At 39.7% G+C, this 19,198-nt stretch overlaps 2 long non-coding RNA genes across 2 annotated transcripts; both read right to left on the reverse strand.

Moving 5' to 3' along the window:
* Nucleotides 1-6,130: 6,130 nt before the first annotated feature.
* LOC148772243 (uncharacterized) lies at nt 6,131-8,437 on the reverse strand. Its single transcript, XR_016030069.1, has 3 exons — nt 8,134-8,437; nt 7,964-8,003; nt 6,131-6,417 (listed from the first exon to the last, which is right to left on the reverse strand). It is a non-coding gene; the product is annotated as an uncharacterized LOC148772243 (long non-coding RNA).
* A 5,728-nt stretch (nt 8,438-14,165) lies between these two features.
* LOC148772244 (uncharacterized) lies at nt 14,166-16,416 on the reverse strand. The gene is made up of 3 exons (XR_016030070.1): nt 16,173-16,416; nt 16,003-16,042; nt 14,166-14,452 (listed from the first exon to the last, which is right to left on the reverse strand). It is a non-coding gene; the product is annotated as an uncharacterized LOC148772244 (long non-coding RNA).
* Between the last annotated feature and the right edge of the window lie 2,782 nt (nt 16,417-19,198).

Genomic DNA, 19,198 nt, shown 5'->3' on the forward strand with positions numbered 1-19,198 from the left:
TTCACCCACTTCGAACTTGCTGTTTGGAAAGGGAACTCTTTCCTTTCTCTTCTTTTGGGGAGAACTATTCTTTCCAGAAGTAACAGCAATGAGAACAGACTTCTCTTTCTTAATGGTGGACTCGAAACTGACCAACATGTTCATTAACTAATCCAAGGGAGGATCTAGTTTGTTCAAGTTGAAGTTCACTATGAACAATTCATAGGAACTAGGAAGAGACAACAGGATCAAATCCAACGAGAGCTCGGCTGGGAGGGTGACATCGAGATTCACTAGATTTTCAAGGAGAGTGATCATTTTGGGACAGTGCTCGTGGACTGAAGTCCCTTCGCGCAGTCTCGCCGTGATCAACTCCTTTGTAGAAGCGTACCTCGATGCCCTAATATTCTCACTATACATGCTATCGAGATGAGCCTTTATATCGAAAGCATGCATGTGAGACTCATATTTCCTCGCAAGCGCGGGCTCCATCGCGGCTATCATATAGCACCTAGCATGTGTGTCATCTTTCTTCCATGCTTCATAAGTTTCCTTTTCAGCATCAGTCGCTGTGGCAGGTATAGCGGCGGGAGGTCTCTCGTTCAAAACATAGAGACGCCCCTCAACGGTTAGCACAAGCTTAAGACTACGCAACCAATCTAGGTAATTAGGGCCATTGAGTTTATTGTCGAGAATTGACATTATGGGATTCTTAGACATGATTATCTGAGACATATAGAGAAGAGGATTATTAGAGATTCGCGTTAAATGATTGTTACAATTAAATGTTTGGCCTTATGTTATTTAATTGTTCTCCCACTAATTTTATCGAGTTCCACTTCCCTCTAGTAGACAAACGAGAAAACTGATTTTTCTTAATGGGCTTTAGGTCCAATAGACAAATATAACCCGTAGTTAATCTAGCCCGATTATATTTGCCCAAAGGTAGATCACAATCAATCATATCCACAATATGACCCTAAATTAATTTTCCTCACACTTGATAATGACCTAAGTTAATCTCGCGAATATCAAAATCGTCGTGTGTCAAGTCTAACCTACCAATCAAAGATGCTCATAGAACTTGATTATGCCAAACTAATGCAGTCCCTAGTTAATCTAGCCGACCACGTTAATCCAACATAACCCTTTTCTATGGCTACCTTCATCAATATGTCAATTGAATTACAGCTTACTCTACCATAGCACTCCCCGCTAACACGGCTTACTGCACTACAGTAAAGGGCTACACATAATCCAACCGTTGGCAGAAGGAAAGAAATAACTCAACAGATTGGGTCATTCTTTATAGCTTGAAATGATTCTCAATTAAATTAAGAATGAGGGGTTTTATTAAAAGTTTTTATCTCATCAGAAGGTTCGGATTGGTCTATGTGATTCCTACATCTATGTTCTCTAAAGGTATATGGAAGCGCATATTGTCCTAAGAGGAACATACGACCTAACTATATAATTAATTACATTAATTAATTAATTATCGGGTTTTCAAAATAATTATAGAACCTCAACTAGCATAAATCATTCAAATAATGTTGAGGTACTACTAATTAAGTTGAACTTATAATCAATATTATATATGTGTTCTATTAATTGAAATCAATTTAACAATTTAAATTAATTAATTAATCTAACACCTATTTACTAAAATAGATGATTGTCGATCCAATTATCTAATTGGGATTAATTGAAAATAATTTTCCAAAAATTAAAATCAATTTGTTTTAAGTTTAATTTTAGAAATCTGAAATATTTTTTTTTTTTTTTTTTTTTTTTTTTTTTTTTTTTTTTTTTTTTTTCAGTGAACCGGTTCGGCCCAACCGGTCTGACCGGTTCGGACCGAAGCGGTCCGGTTCTGTCCGGTCCAGCTGACCCAAATCAGTGGGCCGGGTCAGTCGGACCGGGAACCGGTCTGACCGACCCGAATCCACGTGGATTCGGTCAACTAAATCGCACACAACCATCGAACCGGTCGGTTCGACCGGTTCGATCCGAACAATTAAAAACCGATGTTTTAAAAATAATTTCAGATCCGATTTTCCAATTTTAAACAATTTTAAAGCTGGAAAAATTCTAAACAATATTTCAAAAATATTTTAAACTTACGAAAACTCCCAATTACATAATACAACAATCACTATTTTAATAAATCGAACATGCATAAAATCATAGCATATTATACGACGCAATTAATTACGCAACGAGCTCTGATACCACTGTTGGGTTTCGGGCACGTGTACGCAGCGGAAAACAAAAATTTTATGCGATTTAAACAACTTTAAAGCACATAAACACATGCCCGATAATTTAAATCAATTAATTGCGTACCTTTGCGCTTCCAGCGAAATTAAAAACAACATACATTGCGTACCTTTGCGCTTCCAGCGAAATTAAAACAACAACATGCTTGATTACTTAATCGAAATTAAATCAATTAGCATGCTCGCGTTTAAATCAAATAATCATGCTCGCAATAATAAAACCAATTTCATGTAGACACATAAAGTCATACAAGTTTCTTATTAAAACGAACATGCATATATTAATTTAAACGTAACCGAATCGAATGACAATAGATTCGAAACATTACCTCTTGAAGCGTGAGGTAGGCGCACTAAGCAAAGCTAGATTGCCACGGAAACCAATCCGTGCGATCCGGGGCAGCAACGGCGATGATCCAAGCTACGGCGGCGCGTGTGATTCACGTGCTGTCCTTGAAGCATCAATCGAACGAAGACTCGAGAAGATGGTCAGCTGCTCTTCCCACTCCTATTGATCCAACCGGTTTGCTGATCTGAAATTACAGCCTTACTCCGACTTCAATATCTCCATGCTTATTTACTGTATGGACAATTCCTTCTGGAAGAATGTAGATTTATGAGTCTTGAAGCTGCTGTCAAAATTTCACGTCCATCCGATCACCAGTTGATTTATGGCGAATTTTCTCGCTGGACAGCGCAGAAAATCCGAGAGCAGTTTTTCAGAATTGCCTTCTCGCATCCTCGATTCTTCAATCTTCCTCCTCTTGGATTTCACCTCGTATACTTCGATCTACTAAACACGTGGCACTAGACACGTAATAGTCAGAATAACGGAAGAAAAGAAAGAAGGAAAGGAATACCGAAAGAGATAGGCCAACGGGTGGCCGATTCCGGCGAATTTCCGGCGACGGCGCAGTGGTGGTGGCCGTGGGAGAGGGTGGCTGATCGAGAGAGGCAGCGGCTAGGGTTATGAACGTGTGTTCTCTTAGTTGTGTGTGTGCAAGACCTATAAATCAAGTATTTATATGTCTTGCATAAAACCCTAACGGGCTTAAGTTGGACCGGGCCCAACAGCTTAAGTTCGTTAGTTCTTTTACTTGCTCATCTCTCTCAATTCGATGATCGGAAAACTGTAACGATTACATTTTCGGAATCATTATAATGTCCTCGTCATTACGAGTGCCAACTCTCGATTTCCAACTTTCCAAAAGTGGAAACCCTAATTCAGTGCACTTTCTAAATTTGGAAACTTCCCGATTTAGAAGGTTCACTAATACGTTCGCCTATTCTTTTCCCTTTCTTATTCTCATTCATAATTTTAAATTACGAATGTTGGACCCAATCATATTGACTTCCAATCATGCAAAGATAAACATATTTTACCTTTGACCGTTTATTCAAAGATCTCATGTGCACGAGCAGTGTGACCCTCGATGGTTCAGGTGTAAGCTAGCCGTGGGCCCACAACCCTTTGTGGTCAAAACTCGTCCCCTTAGAGTTACGATTAATATGAAACTCGTTTCACCTTAATCACCCAACGAATCAAGATTGGCGTCTAGCAACTACGCGTCATGATTCCCTAGATACAAATGAAGTGCCTGCAAGAACCTTCAGATATAGTTAACGTACAGTAAGGTCCCTTCGATTCATATGTCCCGATTGAACTAGAGGCATTGGTTCATCGAGACCTCTTTATATGTTCAATGACGGTGCGATCGTTCTAAGTATTGTAATCGTCACGTGCATGACTTAGAGAATCGAATCCTCTAATCATCACTTAGTCAGCTCTGGCCAGAGACTTAGAATGACTACAAACTATCAGAACACACAGGACATCCAAGACTATTCTAGCGATCGAATCCCCGACTACAATGCACAGACCTCCCACTAGATTTCGGACTGCACGAACACTGGCCCTTGGGATGGTCCTCGGTGGAACTCAGAGACAGGTCACGATACAGCTGGTCCTCTAGTGAAGTCACGGTGATGTCTAGGTCATAAGGACTAATGGTGTACAACTATACCATAGATATCTCTACTCGATTATTGGGAACCACTTAGAGATTTCTAGGGTGAGGGAGTTCAGTGAACTCGTCAACTTACGAGCACCCACTTATGCATGCCGATATCACAATACCGTTTACTGATGAGATGCAGTACACATACACTAAGTGCTAGTCTTCTAATGGGAAAGGCCGATATCCTCATTGGTGGCGTAACCCTTCGACTAGGAACACGTTTAACAGTTATAATACTTAAGTAAATATCTCACGATCCTAACGATCAATTACTAGTACTTGTAATAACTGTAAGGACTATATCTATGCTTGTGACAAAGGGACAAAGATATAGAATGCCAAGGTGTTTTATCATTAATACGAATAAAGGTTCGTTTATTACCATAATAAATACGAAAGACCACAGCCACAAGTTGGCTTGTTGGTCACCTACTCTAACAGACACAACTATCAAAGAGTTTGAATTTGTGAAAAACCCGGAGGAACCTTGTGTCTACAAGAAGGTTAGTGGGAGTGCACTGACTTTCCTTGTACTTTATGTTGATGACATACTACTCATTGGGAATGATGTAGGGATGTTGCAGTCAACTAAAGTATGGTTATCCACACGTTTCTCGATGAAGGATTTGGGAGAAGCATCCTACGTATTGGGAATACGGATCTATAGAGATAGATCGAGGAGATTGCTTGGCTTGTCCCAATCCATGTACATAGACACCGTTCTTAAACGGTTTAGCATGGAAGAATCCAAGAAGGGATTCTTGCCAATGTCCCATGGGGTTCGTCTCTCGAAATCCATGCGTCCTCAAACGCAAATGGAAATCGAGGAGATGAAAAGGACACCTTATGCATCCGCTATAGGAAGCATAATGTATGGCATGCTATGTACACGACTTGATATTGCGTATGTTGTGAGCGTCACAAGCAGATATCAGTCCGACCCCGGCCCAGCCCATAGGAAGGCTGTGAAGGACATTCCCAAGTACTTGCGAAGAACTCGAGATTTGTTTTTGGTCTATGGGGATACCGAGTTGAAATTAGAATGTGACACCCCTCTCTCGATTACCCTTATTATATGTAATCTCAGCGGAAGACTTTTGAAAACATGATTTTTTTTTTGTGGATATAAATTTACGTAAAAATTTTTCTTTTTTTTTTTTTTTTTTTTTTTTTAAATCAGAGGGAGAGAGGGCACAGCTTGCTAAACCCTAATCAAATATTTAACACAAAAGCATACTACATGCAAGACTAGAAATTAACTAGGCATGATGAACTTAATGCAAATGCGGACAGATTCGATGCAGAAGCTTTAAAAATTAATTCCTCTTAAACTACTCATGAAAATAATCCCATCATTATACCATACCATCTAACACGGGTCTAGATCACTCAGTTAAAACAGTTTTGAAAGATGCATGGCCATTTAGGAGAAATAAATAAAATGGCACAGTCACTCAGTTTACAAATCCAGAACAGGGGAGGGAGTTTTGAAAATTCATAGTAAATTCCTCACTGACCCAAAAACTACCAAATTTTACCCCAAGGCATAAAGGTAAGTTTAAAACATTTTCCAAGTGGAAACAAGGCATTTGAGTGAGTAAAACTCTAGTTATACCAGAAAACACCCGAATGACCCTGTTTCGATGCAGTGGTGAGAAACAAATCATAACTAAATAAATACTTACCCAAATCACTCCTAAGACCTATCAATATGATGAGAACAGAGAGATGCAGAGACTCCTAAAATTTAATGATTTTCTAAGCAGAACACCTATATGAAAATAATTTTAGAACATGGAGACAAAACACGAAGAAATTACTAGCCGAAAGCATGCATGCGTATAAATAGTGAAAATTTGCTTTCGCTTACAAAAGGCTACGGATTACCGAATAATTATCCAAAATAGGGTAATCCTAATTACTATTACACATATCGTCTTTTAATAATTTCCACCGATCGGAGGAAGCGATCGGTAGAAAATACCTAAAACCGTATCAAACGTTTTTACAAGCATATTATACAAATAGAACCACATAACCAAATTAAGAGCCAACACTATCCACAACCCCTCCATACGATCCCCTTCCGATTCTCGAGCTCGATTCCCAACTTCACTCATCGGGCCCTAAATCGGGTATACCTACAAACATACAACACCTATATGAGTCTTTGAGGACTCAATGAGAATCTTGAAGTAATATCGAATACACATAGCACATAGAACATACATATATCTATATATATATATACATACATATACCTTTATACATGAACATACAACATGAAGTAAAACAATCATATACGTCCCTTTTTCGTCGGCGATCTTCCTTCACATAATTGTCACCACGCATAGAGTGAGATAATTCCCACCTTTATAACCCTATGATCCTAAGACCATAGAGTGAGAATATCCCACCTTTATAACCCTATGCCATGACACGTATTGAAGATTATAGGGGGAATTTCCCACCTTTATAACCCTACGATCCCAAGACCATAGAGTGAGATTTTCCCACCTATATCAACAACACCGAAATGCAACATGCATGACATGAAAAATTGTCGGGAATCCCTCGGAAGAGTCAATCTAAGTTACGGATAAATAACCCCATATAATTCGAACCATGTCTAACTACGTGGGATCAAACCACCCCTAGGCCCTACGGTACCAGGCTCGCCGTACCCGAGAAATTTACCGTAACCTCGAAAGACTTTTCAACATAGTTTTATCTTTTAAAAATTCATGACACTAATGCACCCACCCATGCACCCTTTCTACTTACCCTTCTCTCATCCTTACACCCAATGATTCACATAAGCAAGCAAGAGCACATAGAAAATACACATAAAGCTTCACAAAATCATTTAGCCATAAAAACATAGAAATAACCGAAATCTTAACATGCAAAAACAATCTAATCAACAAAGTTTACTAGATCTAGCATTTTACAAGAATAAAATTCAAGACTTCCATCTTTACATTTATTCGAGCAAATACACTAGATCTTCACATGCAAGAGTATTTTAAATCAAATTAGCACAAACTCTTAGTTCTTAAACCATTTTTCATAGAAAACACTAGATCTTAACATGCAAGACTTTAGATCAACCATTAATCACTAGATCTTAACATGCAAGACCTTAAATCAACAATCAATCACCAATCTTAACATGCAAGGCCTTAAAACAACAATCAACACAAGATCAACACATGCAAAACACAAAATAAACCACATAAGCAATTTCAAGCATTTTATCTCAAAAATTCGAAAGTTCCTTAGTCAAGCCAAAAATTCATTTTCTTTTCAAAAATCAACAATCAACACTAGATTAACACATGCAAGACACTAATTAAACCAAATAAGCCATTTAAATATTTTTCCCCAAAAATCCGAAAGTTTCATGGCTTAGGCCAAAAATTCATTTTCTTTTCAAAATCAACAATCAAACACTAGATCAACACATGCAAAGTACTAATTAAGCCAAATGAGCCATTTAAAACATTTTCCCCAATTTTCGAAAAATCATAAAATTTCAAGAATAAAGCTATCTTTTCAAAATACTAACATGCAATCATCATCTAAAACACATAATCACATAATATGCAAGAATCAACAATAAAAACACATAAAAACCGAAAATACTAGTGGTGTTGTAGGTTTGAGCAAGAATTCAAGAATTCTCACCTATACTCTTTAGGGGAAGGGCTTGTTAGCTCTTTTCTCTCTAATACAAGAAGAGATTAAGAGTTAGATTAAGCATTAAGAATATAAGTAGAAAAACAAAAAGGAAGAGGAGGAGGAAGAGCTTTGCTCTTTCGGGAAAGAAGAAGAAAGAAGAGGGAGGAGAAGCTTACTCCTAAGCTTGGCCGAAAATTCTCCTCTTGTTGAAATAGAAGGAGACTTTGAACTTAAGGATTGTAAGAGTGGAGTTTGAGAGTGAATTTTGATCTTGGGCATGGGTGGTATTTATAGAGTTTTTGGAGACTTCAAAGCCAATGGAGAAGAAAGGGAAATACATTTTTTGTGGGGGTGATTTTGCAATTTCCGAAAATATGAGGTGGTGGTGGTTCTAGGGTGGTTCAAGCTTGAGAAGGTGGTGGTTATGGTGGTGGTGGTGGCTGCCGAAAGATGAAGGGGAAGGGAGGAGAAGAAGACCTTTGGTCTTACTTGAAGGAGTGAAAAAAAAAGGCATGCCTAGTCTATAGAGTAGGGAACTAGGCTTTAGGTATTTCTTTCTATGCTCAAAGTACAACCACACCAATGCATGTTTTTCTACCAATTAATATGCAAGAATTTAAAAAATCATGTGTGTGTGTGTGGTGTCCGAAAATTCAAGAAAATGTGGGGAGGATTTTCAAATTTTCTGAATAAATTAAAAATCCTAAAATGCATGAGAAAATTCATTTTTTTTTTTTTCTAAAATTTTGTGCATGCATAAATATGATGAAATGCTCATTTAAATTCATATGCAAAAATCCTAATTCATGAAAATAATTTATTTCGACATACTATTTCGAAATATTTCCCTAATCACATAATTCACATAATAATCACATAATTTCACATAATCACATAATTTCACATAATCGCATAATAATCACATAATTTCCTAATTCACGTAAATACTAATCATGCAAGAATTATCATAAATTCTAATTTCACAAGTATGCACATAAAGGTGGTAAAAATTATTTTACCGAAAATGCGGGGTGTTACAATCTTCCCCCCTTAAAAAAAAATTTTGTCCCCAAAATTTGTACCTTTTTCGATTAGTTCCGGATAACGACTCACAATCTCATCCTCAAGTTCCCACGTTGACTCATCCGGAGAATGGTTTTTCCAAAGGATTTTGGCTAGGCGAATTTCTTTGTTTCGGAGTTTCCTAACTTTTCGGTCTAATATTTGGGAGGGTTCTTCGGTAAAGGATAGGTTCGGGGATAAATCAAGGGGTTCGGTTTCAAGGATGTGGTTAGGGTTGGGAATATATTTTCGGAGCATGGAGACGTGAAAGACGTTGTGGATCTTGGATAGTTGAGGCGGTAGGGCTAGGCGATAGGCTTGGCCACCAATTCGGTCGAGTATTTCGAAGGGTCCAATGAATCGAGGGCTTAACTTTCCTCGTTTTCCGAATCGCATGATTCCTTTGAGTGGAGCAACTTTCAAGAATACGTGATCACCGGCTTGGAATTCCAAATCTCGCCTTCTTTTATTCGCGTACTTTTGTTGGCGATCTTGGGCGGTTCTCATTTTCTCTCGGATATTCTTGATTATGTCGACGGTGTGTTGGACTAGCTCGGGTCCTAATAAGCTTCTCTCTCCTACTTCGTCCCAATGGATTGGAGAACGGCATTTTCTTCCGTACAAGGCTTCGTAAGGTGCCATTCCGATCGAAGATTGGAAGCTATTGTTGTACGAAAATTCGATGAGAGGTAGACGACTTTCCCAATTTCCACCAAAATCTAGTATACATGCTCGAAGCATGTCTTCGAGGGTCTTGATTGTCCTTTCCGATTGTCCGTCGGTTTGGGGATGGTATGCCGTGCTAAAGGCTAGACGGGTTCCCATCGTTTCGTGCAATCTTTTCCAAAATTTGGAAGTGAATCGGGGGTCTCGGTCTGAGATGATTGATATCGGAACGCCATGGAGTCGGACGATTTCTCCGATATAAAGTTCGGCTAGCTTTTCGAGACTAAAAGTGGTCTTGACCGGTAAGAAGTGTGCGGACTTAGTTAGGCGATCAACTATCACCCATATTGAATCGGATCCTTTAAGAGTCTTCGGGAAACCTTGAACAAAGTCCATCGTTACTCTTTCCCATTTCCATTCAGGAATAAGGTTGGATTGTAGAAGTCCACCGGGTCTTTGGTGTTCGGTTTTGATTTGTTGACAAATTAGGCATTCGGATACGTATTTGGCTATATCCTTTTTCATGCCTGGCCACCAGTACAACTTCTTCAAGTCTTGATACATTTTGGTTTCACCCGGATGGCAAGAGTATGGCGTTTTGTGAGCTTCGTCGAGAATTAATCCCTTTATCTCTTTGTTTGCCGGAATGCAAATTCTCCCTTGAAATTTCAAGATGTTGCCGTCGGTCATTGAGAAATTTGAATTTTGACCGGTTGCTAAGCCTTCTCGGATTTTGACAAGTTGATCATCATGGTATTGAGCGGTCTTGATAGTTGATTCGAGCGGCGGTTTAATGATCAAGGCGGACATGGATTTTCGGCTAAGAGCGTCGGCGACAACGTTGGCTTTACCGGGATGGTAAAGGATTTCGCAATCATAGTCCTTGACTAATTCAAGCCATCTTCTTTGCCTCATATTGAGTTCTTTCTGAGTAAAGAAGTACTTGAGACTTTTGTGGTCGGTGAAGATCGAACATTTTTCGCCGTAAAGGTAATGTCTCAAAATTTTGAGGGCGAACACGACTGCCGCGAGTTCTAAGTCGTCCGTCGGATAATTCTTCTCGTAGTCTTTTAATTGTCTAGAGGCGTAGGCAATTACATTCCCGTTTTGCATTAGGACGGCTCCGAGCCCGTGCTTGGAGGCGTCACTATAGACCACATAGTTTCCGGTTTTATCCGGTAGAGCGAGGATTGGTGCCGAGGTTAATCGCGTCTTGAGTTCTTGGAAACTAGACTCGCATTCGGGAGTCCATTGATACTTGACTTCCTTTCGGGTCAAACGAGAGAGTGGAGCGGCTATCTTGGAAAAGTTCGGAACGAACCGTCGGTAGTAGCCTGCGAGGCCGAGGAAACTTCGGATTTCTCCGACATTACGAGGAATTGACCAATTACAAACGGCTTCAATTTTGCTTGGATCGACGGCTATGCCTTCCTTGGAAATTACGTGACCAAGAAAGTGGACTTGTCTTAACCAAAACTCACATTTGGAAAACTTCGCATAGAGTTGGTTCTCTCGGAGGGTTTGGAGCACCATTTCCAAATGATTCCGATGTTCTTCATCATTTCTTGAATACACCAAGATATCGTCGATGAATACGATCACAAATTGATCGAGATATTTGCGGAAAACTCGATTCATGAGATCCATGAAAGCGGCGGGGGCGTTGGTTAGACCAAACGACATCACTACAAATTCGTAATGGCCGTAGCGAGTCCGAAACACGGTTTTCGGAATATCTTCCTTCTTGATCTTCAATTGATGATATCCGGAACGAAGGTCGATTTTGGAATAGACCGTGGAGCCTTGAAGTTGATCGAAAAGGTCGTCAATTCGTGGCAATGGATACTTGTTTTTGACGGTGACCTTGATGAGTTCTCGGTAGTCGATACACATCCGGAGGGTTCCGTCTTTCTTTTTCACGAAGAGTACCGGAGCACCCCATGGGGAAAAACTAGGGCGGATGAACTTCTTGTCGATGAGATCTTGAATTTGGTCCTTGAGTTCCTTTAGCTCTAACGGCGCCATGCGGTAAGGTGCCTTCGAGATAGGAGCGGAACCGGGGATCAAATTAATTTCGAATTCGATTTCACGATCGGGCGGAAGACCGGGGAGATCTTCGGGAAAGACATCGGGAAAATCGCAAACGGTTGGCACTTTGGAAATGTCGGCTTTATCTTCGTTGAGAGTTTCCACTATGTCGACCAAATGACATAGATGTCCTTTTTGAATAAGTTTGCTCGCTTTGATGGCGGAAATGATAGGAATCGACGGATTGTACGAGCTTCGGAATTCGAGAGAACTTCCATTCGGTAAGGAGAAACGAACGGTTTTGTGGGCGCAATTGATTTGGGCGTCGAATTTTGATAACCAATCCATTCCGAGGATTATTTCGAAATGTTTAATGGGTAGGATGATCAGATCGGAGGCTAGGGTTTGGCTATGAATCTGAATAGGGCAATCTTTGATGATGAAATTGGACTTAAGTTCATCACCGGAAGGAATAAGTATGCTAAACAAGGCATCGGCTTGACTACGGACTAGGCGGAGTTCGGCAACGAGGGTACTTGAGATGAATGAGTGAGTTGATCCGGAGTCGATGAGGGCATACACGGAATAATTATACACATTAACGGTACCTGCGATCATTGACGGGTCAGCTTCGGCTTGGTCTCTTGTCATGGCGAATACTCGTCCCGGCACTTGTCTCGGGGCGATAGGGCAGTCTCGGACCATGTGTCCGGGCTTCTTGCATCGAAAACAGTGGTCGGTTTCGGCAATACAATCGCCTGAGTGCGCTCGATTGCATTTGGGGCAAAAGGGTTTGTTGCTCGGGGTCACGGTTGCTCGGTTGATCGGTTGCTTTCCTTTGGCGTTGTTGAGGTTCGGTTTCTTCCATGGTCGAGAAGAGGCATCGTGAGGAGGTCTCCATTGTCGTATTTCCATTTCGTCTTGTTCGGCTTCCAAGGCTTTGTCCACTACTCCGCGGAAAGTAGAGGCAGAGGTTAGTCGAACATCGCGCTTGATTATTGGGTTGAGGCCTCTTAGGTAGTGATTCATTTTCTCGGTGTCGTCCTTGGATATGAAAGGTGCGTAGAGGCTTCCTTGCTCGAAACGGCGTGTGAATTCGGCAACGGTTAGGTTTCCTTGTTTGAGTTCGAGAAACTCCTTAAGCTTTTGTGCTCGAACATTTTTGGAAAAGTACTTTTCGAAGAAAAGAACTTTGAAAGCTTCCCAAGTGGTATTTGCTAGATCGATTCCACTCTTTGCGCCTTCCCACCAATTTCGGGCTTCGTTTTTCAACAAGAATAGTGCACAATGGATTCGGTCGCTGTCGTTCATCACCATGTACTCGAAAATAACTTCGAGGGATTTGATCCATTCTTCGGCAACAGTTGGACTAGGGCCGCCGTGGAATTCGGTAGGATGCATTTTCAAGAATCGCTCGTAGGTGGCTTGTGGGGCTGTATTTCTAGGTTGGGGAGGAGGAGGAGGTGGATGAGGGTTTTGGTTTTGAAGGTTAACAAGGCGGTTGATTTGTTCATTTTGTTCTCGGACGAGGGCGGTGAGGTCTTGGATGGTACGAGATTGATTGTGAGGATCGTTAGCGGCATTTTGAGCTCGAGTTCTTGCTCCAGACATTTTAATACTTAAACATATACAAACAATTCACATTAGCCATAAAATTCACATAAAACATATACCTGCCCGAGTATTCAGTTGGAGTCGTGCTTTGAGAATCGTGAAGATTTTTAGGTCGTATGGAGGTTTCCGGGAACGTTGCTCTGATACCACGTCTGCTGTGACACCCCTCTCTCGATTACCCTTATTATATGTAATCTCAGCGGAAGACTTTTGAAAACATGATTTTTTTTTTGTGGATATAAATTTACGTAAAAATTTTTCTTTTTTTTTTTTTTTTTTTTTTAAATCAGAGGGAGAGAGGGCACAGCTTGCTAAACCCTAATCAAATATTTAACACAAAAGCATACTACATGCAAGACTAGAAATTAACTAGGCATGATGAACTTAATGCAAATGCGGACAGATTCGATGCAGAAGCTTTAAAAATTAATTCCTCTTAAACTACTCATGCAAATAATCCCATCATTATACTACCAAATTCATAGTAAATTCCTCACTGACCCAAAAACTACCAAATTTTACCCCAAGGCAGAAAGGTAAGTTTAAAACATTTTCCAAGTGGAAGCAAGGCATTTGAGTGAGTAAAACTCTAGTTATACCAGAAAACACCCGAATGACCCTGTTTCGATGCAGTGGTGAGAAACAAATCATAACTAAATAAATACTTACCCAAATCACTCCTAAGACCTATCAATATGATGAGAACAGAGAGATGCAGAGACTCCTAAAATTTAATGATTTTCTAAGCAGAACACCTATATGAAAATAATTTTAGAACATGGAGACAAAACACGAAGAAATTACTAGCCGAAAGCATGCATGCGTATAAATAGTGAAAATTTGCTTTCGCTTACAAAAGGCTACGGATTACCGAATAATTATCCAAAATAGGGTAATCCTAATTACTATTACACATATCGTCTTTTAATAATTTCCACCGATCGGAGGAAGCGATCGGTAGAAAATACCTAAAACCGTATCAAACGTTTTTACAAGCATATTATACAAATAGAACCACATAACCAAATTAAGAGCCAACACTATCCACAACCCCTCCATACGATCCCCTTCCGATTCTCGAGCTCGATTCCCAACTTCACTCATCGGGCCCTAAATCGGGTATACCTACAAACATACAACACCTATATGAGTCTTTGAGGACTCAATGAGAATCTTGAAGTAATATCGAATACACATAGCACATAGAACATACATATATCTATATATATATATATATACATACATATACCTTTATATATGAACATACAACATGAAGTAAAACAATCATATACGTCCCTTTTTCGTCGGCGATCTTCCTTCACATAATTGTCACCACGCATAGAGTGAGATAATTCCCACCTTTATAACCCTATGATCCTAAGACCATAGAGTGAGAATATCCCACCTTTATAACCCTATGCCATGACACGTATTGAAGATTATAGGGGGAATTTCCCACCTTTATAACCCTACGATCCCAAGACCATAGAGTGAGATTTTCCCACCTATATCAACAACACCGAAATGCAACATGCATGACATGAAAAATTGTCGGGAATCCCTCGGAAGAGTCAATCTAAGTTACGGATAAATAACCCCATATAATTCGAACCATGTCTAACTACGTGGGATCAAACCACCCCTAGGCCCTACGGTACCAGGCTCGCCGTACCCGAGAAATTTACCGTAACCTCGAAAGACTTTCCAACATAGTTTTATCTTTTAAAAATTCATGACACTAATGCACCCACCCATGCACCCTTTCTACTTACCCTTCTCTCATCCTTACACCCAATGATTCACATAAGCAAGCAAGAGCACATAGAAAATACACATAAAGCTTCACAAAATCATTTAGCCATAAAAACATAGAAATAACCGAAATCTTAACATGCAAAAACAATCTAATCAACAAAGTTTACTAGATCTAGCATTTTACAAGAATAAAATTCAAGACTTCCATCTTTACATTTATTTGAGCAAATACACTAGATCTTCACATGCAAGAGTATTTTAAATCAAATTAGCACAAACTCTTAGTTCTTAAACCATTTTTCATAGAAAACACTAGATCTTAACATGCAAGAATTTAGATCAACCATTAATCACTAGATCTTAACATGCAAGACCTTAAATCAACAATCAATCACCAATCTTAACATGCAAGGCCTTAAAACAACAATCAACACAAGATCAACACATGCAAAACACAAAATAAACCACATAAGCAATTTCAAGCATTTTATCTCAAAAATTCGAAAGTTCCTTAGTCAAGCCAAAAATTCATTTTCTTTTCAAAAATCAACAATCAACACTAGATTAACACATGCAAGACACTAATTAAACCAAATAAGCCATTTAAACATTTTTCCCCAAAAATCCGAAAGTTTCATGGCTTAGGCCAAAAATTCATTTTCTTTTCAAAATCAACAATCAAACACTAGATCAACACATGCAAAGTACTAATTAAGCCAAATGAGCCATTTAAAACATTTTCCCCAATTTTCGAAAAATCATAAAATTTCAAGAATAAAGCTATCTTTTCAAAATACTAACATGCAATCATCATCTAAAACACATAATCACATAATATGCAAGAATCAACAATAAAAACACATAAAAACCGAAAATACTAGTGGTGTTGTAGGTTTGAGCAAGAATTCAAGAATTCTCACCTATACTCTTTAGGGGAAGGGCTTGTTAGCTCTTTTCTCTCTAATACAAGAAGAGATTAAGAGTTAGATTAAGCATTAAGAAAATAAGTAGAAAAACAAAAAGGAAGAGGAGGAGGAAGAGCTTTGCTCTTTCGGGAAAGAAGAAGAAAGAAGAGGGAGGAGAAGCTTACTCCTAAGCTTGGCCGAAAATTCTCCTCTTGTTGAAATAGAAGGAGACTTTGAACTTAAGGATTGTAAGAGTGGAGTTTGAGAGTGAATTTTGATCTTGGGCATGGGTGGTATTTATAGAGTTTTTGGAGACTTCAAAGCCAATGGAGAAGAAAGGGAAATACATTTTTTGTGGGGGTGATTTTGCAATTTCCGAAAATATGAGGTGGTGGTGGTTCTAGGGTGGTTCAAGCTTGAGAAGGTGGTGGTTATGGTGGTAGTGGTGGCTGCCGAAAGATGAAGGGGAAGGGAGGAGAAGAAGACCTTTGGTCTTACTTGAGGGAGTGAAAAAAAAAGGCATGCCTAGTCTATAGAGTAGGGAACTAGGCTTTAGGTATTTCTTTCTATGCTCAAAGTACAACCACACCAATGCATGTTTTTCTACCAATTAATATGCAAGAATTTAAAAAATCATGTGTGTGTGTGTGGTGTCCGAAAATTCAAGAAAATGTGGGGAGGATTTTCAAATTTTCTGAATAAATTAAAAATCCTAAAATGCATGAGAAAATTCATTTTTTTTTTTTTCTAAAATTTTGTGCATGCATAAATATGATGAAATGCTCATTTAAATTCATATGCAAAAATCCTAATTCATGAAAATAATTTATTTCGACATACTATTTCGAAATATTTCCCTAATCACATAATTCACATAATAATCACATAATTTCACATAATCACATAATTTCACATAATCGCATAATAATCACATAATTTCCTAATTCACGTAAATACTAATCATGCAAGAATTATCATAAATTCTAATTTCACAAGTATGCACATAAAGGTGGTAAAAATTATTTTACCGAAAATGCGGGGTGTTACAAAGAAGGCTTCACGGATTCTAGTTTTCAATCGGACGTGGATGACTCGAAGTCAAACTCGGGGTATATATTCAAAGTCAACGGGGGTGCCGTGTGTTGGAAGAGTTCCAAACAAGGCACGACGGCTGATTCCACCACCGAGGCTGAATATATTGCAGCATCAGATGCTTCGAAGGAAGGGTCATGGATTAGGAAATTCATCCAAGAGTTGGGTGTATTTCCGAACGCTAGCGATCCAGTACGGCTGTACTGCGATAACAACGGAGCCGTAGCGCAAGCTAAGGAACCAAGAGCTCATCAGAAGTTGAAGCACGTGTTGAGAAAATACCATGTGATCCGAGAGATCATAGAGAGAGGTGAAGTCAAGCTAGACAGAGTCACCTCGGAGGACAATATTGCAGATTCCTTCACCAAGCCATTGTCAGGATCAGTCCACGAGAAACATCGAGAGTCGATGGGACTTAGATTTATGAATAGTTGGCTTTAGGTCAAGTGGGAGATTGTTGGAGTAGGTGACCAACAAGCCAACTTGTGGCTGTGGTCTTTCCTTTTATCTTATAATAAAACAATCGTTTTTCGTTCGTAATAATAAAATATCTTATTTGGCATTCTATATCTGTTATCCCATGCAAGTAGCATAGATATAGTCCTAACGAGTTACTCTATTACTGTGAGTTGGTCTAGTAGAATCGTGAGATAACTCAGCAATGTAATGTAACTGTTAAACCTTGTTCCTAGTCGATGGGTTACGCCAATAATGAGGATACCAGCCTTTCCCTTTTGAGACTAGCACTTAGTGTATGTGTACTGCGTCTCATCAGTCCTCGGTGTTGTGACATCGGCATACTTGAGTGGGTGCTCATACTAGATGAGTTCACTGAACTCCCTCGCCCTAGAAATCTATAAGTGGTTCTCATTCATCGAGTAATAGGTTTCTAAGATATAGTTGTACACCATTAGTCCTTAAGACCCAGACATCACCGTGACTTCACTAGAGGACCGATTGTATCGGGACCCGTCTCTGAGTCCCACCGCGGACCACTCCAAGGGCCAACGTTCGTGCAATCCGAAATCTAGTGTGAAGTCTGTGCATTGTAGTAGGGGATTCGGGCGCTTGAGTAGTCATGGATGTCCTGTGTGTTCTGACGGTTTATAATCCAAGGAATCTCTGGCCAGAGTTGATAGTGGGGTGATTAGGGAAATGTGTTTCCCTAAGTCGCACACGAACGGATTTATAATACCTAGAACGTTCGCACGGTTATTGAACTTTATAAGAGGTCTCGGTGAACCAATGCCTCTAGTTCAATCGGGACATGTGCTGCGAAAGGATCGTACTGTACGCTAACTATATCATAAGGTTCTTGCAGGCACTTCACTTGTATCTAGGGAATCATGATGCGTAGTTGCTAGACGGCAATCTTGATTCGTTGGGCACCGATTTGATCACGATTAGGTAAAATGAGTTTTACTTTAATCGGGACTCTTGGGAGGAGTTCGTATAAGAACAATGTGTTGTTCGAATCACAAAGAGTTGTGAGCCCACGGCTAGCATACACCTGAACCATTGAGGGTCACACTTCTCGTGTAATATAGATCCTTGATAACAACAAGCATAGATTAATGTGTTAATCTTTGAACGATTGGATGTCGATATGATTGAATCCAAGATTCATAATTGTGGATTGCGAATCGGAATAAACGTAGAGAAAGAGAGACATGCGGAATTTAGTGAACTTTCTAAATTGGGAAGTTTCCCGATTTAGCAAGTCCACTGAAGTGGAAGTTTCCAATTTTGGAAATTAGAAATTTCGAAGAAGCACTCGTATCGACGAGGACTTTGAGCTCGTCACAAATATAATTTTGTTATAATTTTGTGGACGATCGTTTATTAGAAACGAGGCCGACGAGGGAATGGGCTTTATACATCAGTGGGTCAAGCCCAATGACTTAAACCCACTAGGGTTGAAAACCCTAAGTATAAATAGACCTCAAACGAGAGTTTGAGATCAGATTTTGCTGGACCAAACCCTAGCCGCCCAAGCCCTAGCCGCTCTCCCCTTCGGCCGTTGCTGCCCCGCCGCACCTCCGCCGACCACCGCCGGGAAACCGCCGGTTTTCTCCTCTCTTCTCCTTCGTTTTACTTGTTGTTTATCTAACTCGTTTAC

This window comes from Erythranthe guttata, chromosome 2 (genome assembly GCF_056151865.1).
Source record: "Erythranthe guttata isolate IM_541 chromosome 2, IM_541, whole genome shotgun sequence".
Lineage (NCBI taxonomy): Eukaryota > Viridiplantae > Streptophyta > Magnoliopsida > Lamiales > Phrymaceae > Erythranthe > Erythranthe guttata.